Here is a 10,834-nt window from a genome sequence, read left to right as displayed (position 1 = left end):
TGTATGTCCTTTTCTTCTCTTGTGCTTCCCACTTGGAGAAGTTCCTTTAGCATTTGTTGTAGAGCTGGTTTGGTGGTGCTGAATTCCCTTAGTTTTGCTTGTCCGTAAAGCTTTTGATTTCTCCGTCAAATCTGAATGAGATCCTTGCCGGGTAGAGTAATCTTGGTTGTAGGTTCTTCCCTTTCATCACTTTAAATATATTGTGTCACTCCCTTCTGGCTTGTAGAGTTTCTGCTGAGAAATCAGGTCGTATCCTTATGGGAGTTCCCTTGTATGTTATTTGCCGTTTTTCCCTTGTTGCTTTCAGTAATTTGTCTTTAATTTTTTAAATTTGATTACCGTGTAGCTCTCGGCATGTTTCTCCTTGGGTTTATCCTGCCTGGGACTCTCTGCCCTTCCTGGACTTGGGTGGCTATTTCCTTTCCCATGTTAGGGAAGTTTTCGACTATAATCTCTTCAAATATTTTCTCTGGTCCTTTCTCTCTCTCTTCTCCTTCTGGGACCGTATAATGTTAATGTTGTTGCATTTAATGTTTTCCCAGAGGTCTCTTAGGCTGTCTTCATTTCTTTTCATTCTTTTCTCTTTATTCTGTGCCTTGGCAGTGAATTCCACCATTCTGTCTTCCAGGTCACTTATCCTTTCTTCTGCGTCAGTTATTCTGCTATTGATTCCTTCTAGTGTATTTTTCTTTTCAGGTATTGTATTGTTCACCTCTGTTTGTTCTTTAATTGTTCTAGGTGTTTGTTCTTTAATTCTTCTAGGTCTTTGTTAAACATTTCTTGCATCTTCTCGATCTTTGCCTCCATTCTTTTTCAGAGGTCCTGGATCATCTTCACTATTCACTTCTGAATTCTTTTTCTGGAAGGTTACTTATTTCCACTTCGTTTAGTTTTTTTTCTGGGGTTTTATGTTGTTCCTTCATCTGGTACAAAGTCCTCCGCATTTTCATTTTGTCTATCTTTCTGTGAATGTGGTTTTCCTTCCACAGGCTGCAGGATTGTAGTTCTTCTTCCTTCTTCTGTCTGCCCTCTCCAAGGCATGCCTTTAAATGTTAATGGAATTAAGTCAACAATGTTAAGTTGAAATTAACTGCTGCCTAAAAAATGAAAATTTATATTTTATAATATAAATATATATAGCACTATACTGAAGAAATGAAGATGGTTACTATCTCTAAGTAAAAATTGAGCAGATTTTAACTCCAAATTATGCTCATTGCTATTACTTATATAACATGGTTGTAGGGTAATTAGTAAGTAGACAGCTAATGTTATTGCTGGAGGTCTAGTTAGAAAAAGGAAATAATATGGTCTATCAGGATAGAGATGAAGAGAAGATCCATGAATTATGGGATTTGAAACAAAACTCAAAAGGAGTCTAAGAAGTAACTATTGAAACAGAAGAAAAAGAGGAGAGCATGGCATTGACAGTAAAAGTTTTAAATTTACATGAGGCTAAGAGAACATTTCCCTCTTTTCCCCCTCCTTTAAATCCATGCTGTATGAGCAAAAGATTTTAGAGCTTCCAAGGAAGCCAAGCATATAATGGAGAATGTGCTACTGCTAATAGAAACTGCCTATGGATCCAAGAAAGTATTTAAAGTTGTTCTTACCTCTCAGCATTGGGAAGATAATAGCTGGTACTCCTGCAATGCACACACAACAGGGTGATGTTTTAAGCTAAGAATAAAAAGTTGTAAATATCCACACATTCTAACATTCTCTAAATAGGACGATCATACACATCCCTTATTGCCCGTTAAAGTTCTGAGTTATATCTGTTTTATCCAAGCTTGTGGAAGATTGCCTTAATGTCCCAATTCTTCACCCTTCTTTTTACCCACATCCTTTGCTTTGCAATTTTGCTATGATCCCCACTCTAGGCGGGACATACTTTCCCATCCCCAAACTCTAGTCTTGGCTATGGACTTGCTTTGGACAGTACATGACCGAAACAGAAGCTTGAAATGGGCTGGAAATTTTAATATTAGAAAATTTGGGTTCTTTCAATACCTAATTACTGATGGAAAAGCTGTACTTTCTACCTGACATTTAACCCAGAGATGGGGAAGGAATGTTTGACAGAACATGGAGGAAAACATGTGGCTTATTCAATAAAATAAGTTTTTCATGCAGTTAAAAGCCTAAATAGGAGAATATTGCTTCCTTGGTCACCATCAATAAGAACAAAACTATCTAAAAGAATGGGATTAGGGCAGCAGGGGAAATGCCATATGTATCTTGTAAATTAGAAATATCTCCTGTTAAAACTACCTATCTATTCCATAAGAGGACTGAAAATAAATTTCAAATTCAGTGTTTTATCCCCAGTGCTTGATATACGGCCTGTACATAGGGGTTGTTATATAACAAAGTGAGGAATAAATAAATGGATTATTGGAAGTCATCCTAGAAACAATGTGTATTCATTTATGTATTTATTCAATAAATAATTTTTGAGAAACTACTGTGTATCATGCCTTATGGCAGGTGCCAGGCAGTGAGAAAAATAAACAGTAAGAAAAATAAACATAAATCACAGCCCTCATACAGCTGATAGTCTGGTTGCAAAAAAATTTTTAAAATTAAAAAAAAATAAAAACACAAAAGAATAAATGAAGTACAAAATAGTCAGATGATGCTAAGTGCTATGGAGAAAAGATACATCAAAAAAAACGGATGGATAACTTGAGATGGAGGTCTCTGCAGTTTTAAAGAGGTGGTTAGGGAGGGTCTCACTAGGAAAAAAAAAAGAGCATTTGGGGGAATTCCCTGGCAGTCCTGTGGTTAGGACTTGGCACTTTCACTGCAGGGGCCCAGAGTTCAATCCCTGGTTGGGGAGTTAAGATCTCACAAGCTGCGAGGCATGGCCGAAAAAAAAAAGTTTGCGGGGAGTCCAGTGGGCCGATTACCTGGAAGTCCAACTGATACATAAAAGATAAGTAAACTTCCACTTTATAAAAAAAAAAAAGAGCATTTGAATACATTTTTGAATGAGGTGAAGGTATAAGTCATGTAGATATTGAGAAATAGTGTTCCAGGTAGAAGAAAGGGCAGGTACAAAGGCCCTGAGGCAGGAGTGTGCCTGATGTGCTTCAGATATCGCAAGGTGGCTAGTGTGGCTGGGGCAGAATAAAGGAGAGAGACTACCAAGTGAAGAGCTCACATACGTCAAGGGGGCCAGGTCTTACTGGGCCTTATAAACCGTAGATAGAACTTGGGCTTTTATTCTGAGTGAGGTGGAAACAGGTTGATTTGGTGCAGAAGAGTGGGAGGAAACAGCATATTTTAAATGAATCCTCTCTGGCTATTGTGTTGAGAATATACTAGTTGGGGGAAAAGACAGAAGCTGGGGGAGAAGACTGTTACAGATTTCCAAATCAGAGATGATGGTGGCCCAAAAGGACAACACTCCACTAAATAAGTTACAAGGAGAACTTGTAGGGAACAAGCATGTGTGTTTTTCACTAGTGATTTTGATGTTGAAAATTTTAGAGCAGGTACATTTGAATAATTGTATTTTAATGTTATTTCATAAAATTAAAAACAACCTTGCTTTTCTCACTATGAAATGTTCTCTCCTCTTATAGATAGAATATTTAGCTATCTAAATGTTCTATATGTATACATGTGGTTTGAGTTACCTATAACTAAAATTAAGAAATGTGTGGCTCATTTCTTTATTCTCTTCTAAAATAACTCTGAGAAATATAAAATTTAAGCCCTTAGTTGCCATAAAATGTGGATGAGTTACAAGATCCTTACCTAAAATTATTTTCAGGGTGGAGTCATCAAGACCTACTTCTTAGTACCCTAAAGTCATGGGGAGGAAGCATGACAGAGACAGGCATCCAAAACAGAAGAGGAATCCAGAGTTTTAAGATTGTCTGTCCATTTTGATTTTTGATGCCAAAAGCACAGCTTCTCTGTGCCGAATCGAATCTCGGAGACAGAGTTTGGGGCAAAGTAGAAAAGTACAGCTTTATTACTTTGCCAGGCAAAGGGGGACCCAGCAGACTCCTGCCTCAAAAAACTATATGTCCCAACCCAGTAGGATTTGATAAGGAGTTTTATAGCAGTGCTTCCAAGGGTGGGGTTGCTGACAAGATTAGTGTGTGTGCAAGGTCTCAGGTAGTCCTGCCTCCTAATCTTGATGAGCTTCTCTGGTCCCTTTAATCTTGCCTCAGGTGGTTTCTTGGCTGCTCCTCCCTTGATTAGCAACTGTTCGAATCTGCCCTTTGGAACTCAGGGAAGGTCATGGAGGCTGGAGTCTTGTCTACAAGAAATGGGGGACAAAAAAAGAGGCCTCCGTGCCTGGGAGCCTCACAGGGCCCCACTCGGTTTCACTTGGTTTCATTTTGAACTGGCCTCAGTGATTTTCCTTCCTCCACCCCCCACCCCCACCCCAAGAAAGGAGAAACATCAAATAGCAGTGATAGTTGGGATAAAAATCACATTGTCATTGTAGACCGAAAAAAAAAAACGAACAACCTAAAAGCTGAGAATTTTGTTTTATTCGGTGGACTTTCTGAGGACTTAAACCTGGGAAGCAGCATCTCAGATAGCTCTGAGGGACTGCTCCAAAGAGGTAAGGGAGAAGCCAGGAGATACAGGAGTTTTGTGACAAAAACCAGGTAGTAGTCAGAACATCAAAAGATTACCTTTGATTAAAGAAAACCAGACGTCTCAAGTTAAGGAATTTGGTGCTTTTCTATTTATGGGAAGATGCGAAAGTCTGGGCTCATTGAAATCATTCCTTTGATATGCACCTTAACTGTCTAGGGTCAGTATCCTGCTTTTCTCCATCCTAAATCCCTCAGGGTGCACAGTTGGGGGTGGCTGCAGTGGCTGCTGGCTTGATGGCACAACGTCCTTTGTTTACTGATATGGCAGGTGACATTCTTCATCCACATTATAAACATCTGCTGTAACAATTTAGGCATAGCCTAAGAGAAAGCATTGCATATTGGGAACAGTAAAGTGGAGAGTCAGAACTATACAGGCCTACTTTCAAATCCTAGCATCATCACTTACTGCAGAGGTCTGAACCAAATGTTTGATTCAGTTTTGGAGTTTCAAGGTTTTTTCCTCTTTAATATGGTAGAAATAATACCTTCCTCAGGCCATTATTGTACGAGGATTAAATAAAAAATAAATAATGCCTTTAAAAGGGACTTACACAGCTCCTAGAATATGGCATTTGTTTATTCACATTACCCTGCTCTCTGTAAAACAACAAAACACCAAAAAAATAATAATCTTAAATAGGTAGAACTACTGAAACAAAAAAAGGGCATTGTTCTACTTCCCAAGCCAAATAAGACAGGAACTGAAAAATCTACTGCAGAAATAGCAATAAGAAATTCGGACTTGAGGCTCTTTTAGACTGTAAAGAGATTCTAGTTAACCTAATTAAGATAAAGGGACCTTAATTGGCCTAAGGGAAACTCCCTGTGATAAAATTGCAAGAACACATAGATTTGTGCTGAATGCCTCTCAGAATGGAACCGAGGGCATATTCAGACACTTGACAGTATTATAATTGATGCTAGTAGAAACTTTAATATAACCACAGCAGAGAAAAAAATTGGACCATTAGCATGCATGTCATTATTGTTATTATATATTTGCATATTCTCTTTTATTGAAATAAGACGGGAGCTTTTAACTAGCACACATGCCAAATTTTGTATCAGTCATTTATGAGTTCTTATGTTTAAGTATTATTTATAATTTGTAAATGTTTCTAAACCAGCAGTATCCTGGCACTGATTTAAATTTTCTCATGAAATGATTGTCATTTGCATTCAATTCCCAAAGAGCCCTGACTGTACTGTCCCAGGGAATATTCCTGTACAGTAACCTCCTGGAGGCTACATTGCAAGAGAGGTGTGCGGAAGAGTTTTTCTGTGCTCTACTTGAGAATGGTCGCACATCTCCAATGCTATGTAAAGTGAAGTGATTGTTACAAATAGGACTCTTCAAGTCCAAATGTGCTTGATGCGGCCCAATTCTCAGTTTCTCCTTTGCAATAACAGGGTTAATGTTTTGGGAAAAAAAATTGTTTTTTAAGAAAACTGCAGAAGTTGCTGCTACATCAAAAATCAACTTGGTTACTATTAAAATTATATTTAACAGAATTGCCATATACAAGCTTCTATTTTTCCACTGGCTGTACACAGATGTGGATCTAAAGGAGGAAGTGTGTGACTTTCATCTTCTCTTGATAATTTTATGTTGATTACAAATTATACGGATGGAAGGAATGTAAAATAAAGTGTAATGAAGGCCAAGAAAAGCAGGGGATAGCATACTTCAATGGCTGAGAAAACCAATTTTGTAATCAGAAAGACATGTGTTCAGAGTTCCTCAAATTATTAGCCATATGATCTTTGGCAGTTTATTTAACTTCTCTCAGTTTGTTTTCTGAAGGACACTTAGTACTCCTATTTCACTAGGTTATTATTAAAATTAAGTAAGAAAATATATAAAAGTTCTTGTCACAGTGTCTTGAACATAAGCGCTAAATTATTATATTTGGTCAATGATATTATTACCTTTCTTTATAATAATAAGCAGTCAACTTATCATTCCTTAGTTATTGTCGTTGCTATTACTACCATAATTATTAAGAAAAGAAATAAAACAATTGATCTGTGGTGTTCAATACTCACTTTTGGCTAATTTCAACTGAGTTTCCCTCTGGCCCACTCCTTCCCTAGCAATAAAGAGTGTGGTTATAGAATTGGGAAAATTTGAGGAAATGTTTTCCCTGTTGTGCTGAAAGATAGAGCTTTAGCCTGAGCTGAGCAGAGTAAAGGAGTTGCCAACTCCTTCTTAGAACAATATCCTCTCCCAAGGATGGGTAAGTTAGTGATACCGACATTGGCTAAGCCTTTTAGAGAAGGCCTACCTACAGATCTCTAATCATTGGTAATGGTCTACAGTACACTTGTTCCTGCTTCTTTGGGGAGAGGGTCAGAGTTGGGGGGAGCAGAGCTTGTGGGGGGAAGTGTTTTTCTTTGACACACGGTGTTCGGTGTTGACTTGCTCAGGACATAAGTGATTAAGCTTTCTTTTGTCTAGGGTCCTAAGTCTCCATCCGCACACACTTGATGAGTGAAAATGTTTCTCGGGGACAAAACCTTTTATGGAAAGAGCAGTGCCCTTTGCTCGCATTCCTAAGCCTCCATTGGTAGGCTTGGTGGCATCTCGCCTTAAGTGTAGAACGTTCCTTTTGGGTAGAATCCTGGGGGAATCATAAGAGTCATGACATAATAGAGGCTTTCCTAGACAGCAGCGAGAAGGCTCAGTGACTCACTGCTTCAATCACAGCATGGAAGGAGGGGCTCCAGGGATGTGAGTGAGTAGTGGGACTCCGGGGAAACCCTATTGAACTGAGGAGCTGCCGGGGTCCCTGTGGCCATTATTTATCCACCATGTTCTAATTATGATTTTCCCCACTAGCCACCTCAACTACTGTCGCTGCCACCACAGAGCCAGCCGTCGTTGAGTCAGGGCATAACAGAAGCAGGGACCAGCGCCGAGACCAGGGCTGGTGTGAAGAGACCGGAGGTCACCATGGTGGGCAGCCAGTGCTACGTAAAAGTCTACACCCTGAAAGATGAACAACAATGGGTCATTCTAGGCACAGGGTACATCTCATCCACTTATGAGGAGGGGGCCCAGGCCATGTTTCTGCTAGTTAGATCCAAGTCCGATGACTCACTGATCTTGGAGTCAAAGATAAATCCAGACATGTACTATGAGAAAGACGGAACGTTAATTTTTTGGTTTGAGGCTGAGAACCGTGGTACAGCGATACATTTCCAGGACACGGCAATTTGTCATAAGGTCTGGAAAGCCATTTGCCAGGTTCACAGTAAAGCCCCATGTGTCGAAATGATACATGACCTCATGGATGAATCAGAAGCCAAAGAGGGTGATGACTCGCCAAAAACCAGTGAACTGCCTGACCTGCCAAACTGCGAACTCGGTAAACTTGGAGAGATTGTTGACTTAGTTACCTTGGGTCTCACCTCACCTGTGGATAAAGAAATCCTGGCTCTGCTCTTGGAAAGGGAGGACTATATTCAAAAACTACTTCAGTTGTTCCACACTTGTGAGAACCTAGAGTATACTGAAGGCTTATACCATTTGCATGAAATTATTAAAGGAATCTTATTCCTCGACAATACATCTCTGTTTGAGATCCTGTTTTCTGGTGAGTGTATCATGGATGTGGTGGGATGCCTTGAATATGACCCTGCTTTGGCTCAGCCAAAAAGGCATAGGGAATTCTTAACCCAAAATGCAAACTTCAGGGAAGTTATACCAATAACAGACAGTGAAATTCGACAAAAAATACATCAGACATACAGGGTACAGTACATTCACGACATCCTTTTGCCTACACCATCCAAGTTTCAAGACAATATTCTTTCTAATCTTACAAGTTTTATTTTTTTTAACAAGGTTGAGCTAGTCAACATGTTGCAGGAAGATGACGAGTATTTGGCTGAAGTTTTTGCACAGATGAGGGATAAGACCACAGATGATGATAAACGGCGTGACCTGGTATTTTTTTTAAAGGAATTCTGTGTATTTTCTCATCTATTACATTCTGAAAGCAAGTGTGCACTATTCACAACACTGACAGAATTGGGAATTCTTCCTGCTCTTAAAATTGTAATGGGCATGGATGATTTGCAAATAAGGTCAGCTGCTACTGATATACTTGCTGATCTAGTGAAGTATACTCCATTCATTGTCCAAAGATTTATGATGGACGAAGCCCAGCAAAGTGAAGATGGCAAACTTTTCACTAATTTAATAATTGAAAAAATGATCTGTGATACTGACCCTGAGCTAGGAGGTGCTGTTCATTTAATGAGACTTCTTCGTGCTCTACTTGATCCAGACAGCATGCTGCCAACGCATAGAAAATGTAAAAGAAGTGAATTTCTAAATTTCTTCTATAGACATTGTATACATAACTTCACAGCACCACTTTTGTCAGCTACTTCAGAAGATATATGTGAAGAGGATAATACAGTTGGATCTGACAAAAACAACAAAAATTGCTTCAATAATTACCAAACAGCAGAGCTGCTTGCCTTAATTTTAGAGCTGCTCACATTTTGTGTGCAACGTCACACGTATTACATAAAAACCTATATTTTGAGAAAAGACTTGCTAAGAAGAGTCTTGATCTTGTTGAATTCAAAGCACACTTTCCTGGTCTTGTGTGCTCTTCGCTTTATGAGAAGGATGATTGGCCTTAAAGATGAACTTTGTAATTTTTACATGATCGAGGGAAACCTTTTTAAGCCAGTTGTAAATGCCCTTCTGGATAATGGAACTCAGTACAATATGTTGAATTCAGCTATTATTGAGCTGTTTGAATACATAAGAGAGGAAAATATCACGTCTCTTGTAGCACATATAGTTGAAGAGTTTTATGAAACACTTGAGTCAATTGAATACGTTCAGACATTCAAAGGATTGAAGATTAAATATGAAGAACAGAAATACCGGAACAATCAACTATGGAAGAATTTGTATCCTGTACAGTATAGTAAGATATTTTGCAGAGGTGCCAGTGTCTTGAAGCACAAGGAAGAGAAGAGTTTTAAAGAAAATATAGAGGAAGGAAAAGCAGGTATGTCATCATCAGAAAGTGATTTTCAAGATCATTATGATAAATCTGTGGAGACTGAAAAAGCAAAAGAAAATGAAGACAAGGTAGATCTTCCCCCAAAAACATCTTTGGGTGGCTCCGAGGTTACTTCATTCCATTCTGCTAGTGAAGCTAGTGGAGCAGGTAACCCAAACGATAGCAGCATGGTGGACTTAGTGGATTTTTCAGATGACAACAAAGAAGATAAAGAAGGTGACCCCCCCCCCAGGAAAAAACTACATGTAGCTCATAAAGTCTTAAGGGAAAACCCTTAACATTACTAAACTCTACATTACTAAAACTCTGTACACATCAAAGCATTAATAAAATTCTGTAACATTAGCTGAAACATCTGAATCCAAATCTTTCTCATGTGAACTTATAACTATTCAATTAGTAGCAAAGATGCTCAGTGTTATCATCTAGGAGAATTTATTTCTGTAAAAACCAAACTTCCTAGAATTCAAAAAAAGAAAGAAAAGAAAAAAGCTAACCAGAACCTGAGCGATAACTTCTTAGCAAGAAAAAAAGTCTTGTTTGAGGGGAGAAAACAGGTTGATTATCTAATATTAATGTAGTTCTGTTTCAGGGGTATATATTAGAAACAACTGTTAACAGTATAACATTATTTGCCCAGTGGTTCTGGCTATTGTTTTCTTTTTTCAGTTGCCTTCTTTGAAATAAAAGTTTACATTCATGTTTATGTGGAAAGCTAAGTCAACTGTAATAAAAAATAAATGTTAAGCTATTCACATTTCTGTGAAGATTTGACAAAAATTCACCCTTATGAGTAATTAGAGGGAAGTAACTTGGTATGTATTTTCATGAACAAAAAAGGAAGCTGGATTCAAAATGTGCTGTTCTTAGCATAATTTTTTGTTTGTTTAGATGAGATGTGAAGAATCGGTCCAGTAGTATTCTAAAATAGTGTTCTCTAAGACCTTGGGAGTGGGTAGAAAATACTTTCAACTGCCTAAATTGTGAAAGATACTTGGAAGTCATTTCCTGATTCATTAATAAAGTTGTGTCTGTCTTCAGAGCAGTGGGTAACTTTTAAAGTGTAATTTACAGAGACTAACAATTTACAAAAAATAGTGCTGAATGAAGTGGCACTTAATATGTAGAAACCATTTTGGACAGTTTTTTAAGAAAAAG

At 38.3% G+C, this 10,834-nt stretch overlaps 1 pseudogene; it reads left to right on the top strand.

The window, feature by feature from the left end:
* The first annotated feature begins 7,581 nt into the window (after positions 1-7,581).
* On the top strand, positions 7,582-9,954 carry LOC114905759 (annotated as a pseudogene).
* The last annotated feature ends 880 nt before the right edge of the window (positions 9,955-10,834 follow it).

Source organism: Monodon monoceros, unplaced genomic scaffold, assembly GCF_005190385.1.
Source record: "Monodon monoceros isolate NGI ecotype Baffin Bay Population unplaced genomic scaffold, NGI_Narwhal_1 Super_Scaffold_22, whole genome shotgun sequence".
NCBI classification, from domain to species: domain Eukaryota; kingdom Metazoa; phylum Chordata; class Mammalia; order Artiodactyla; family Monodontidae; genus Monodon; species Monodon monoceros.
Note: the sequence above shows the minus strand (reverse complement) of the source record. Positions and strands in the feature narration are given on the sequence as shown.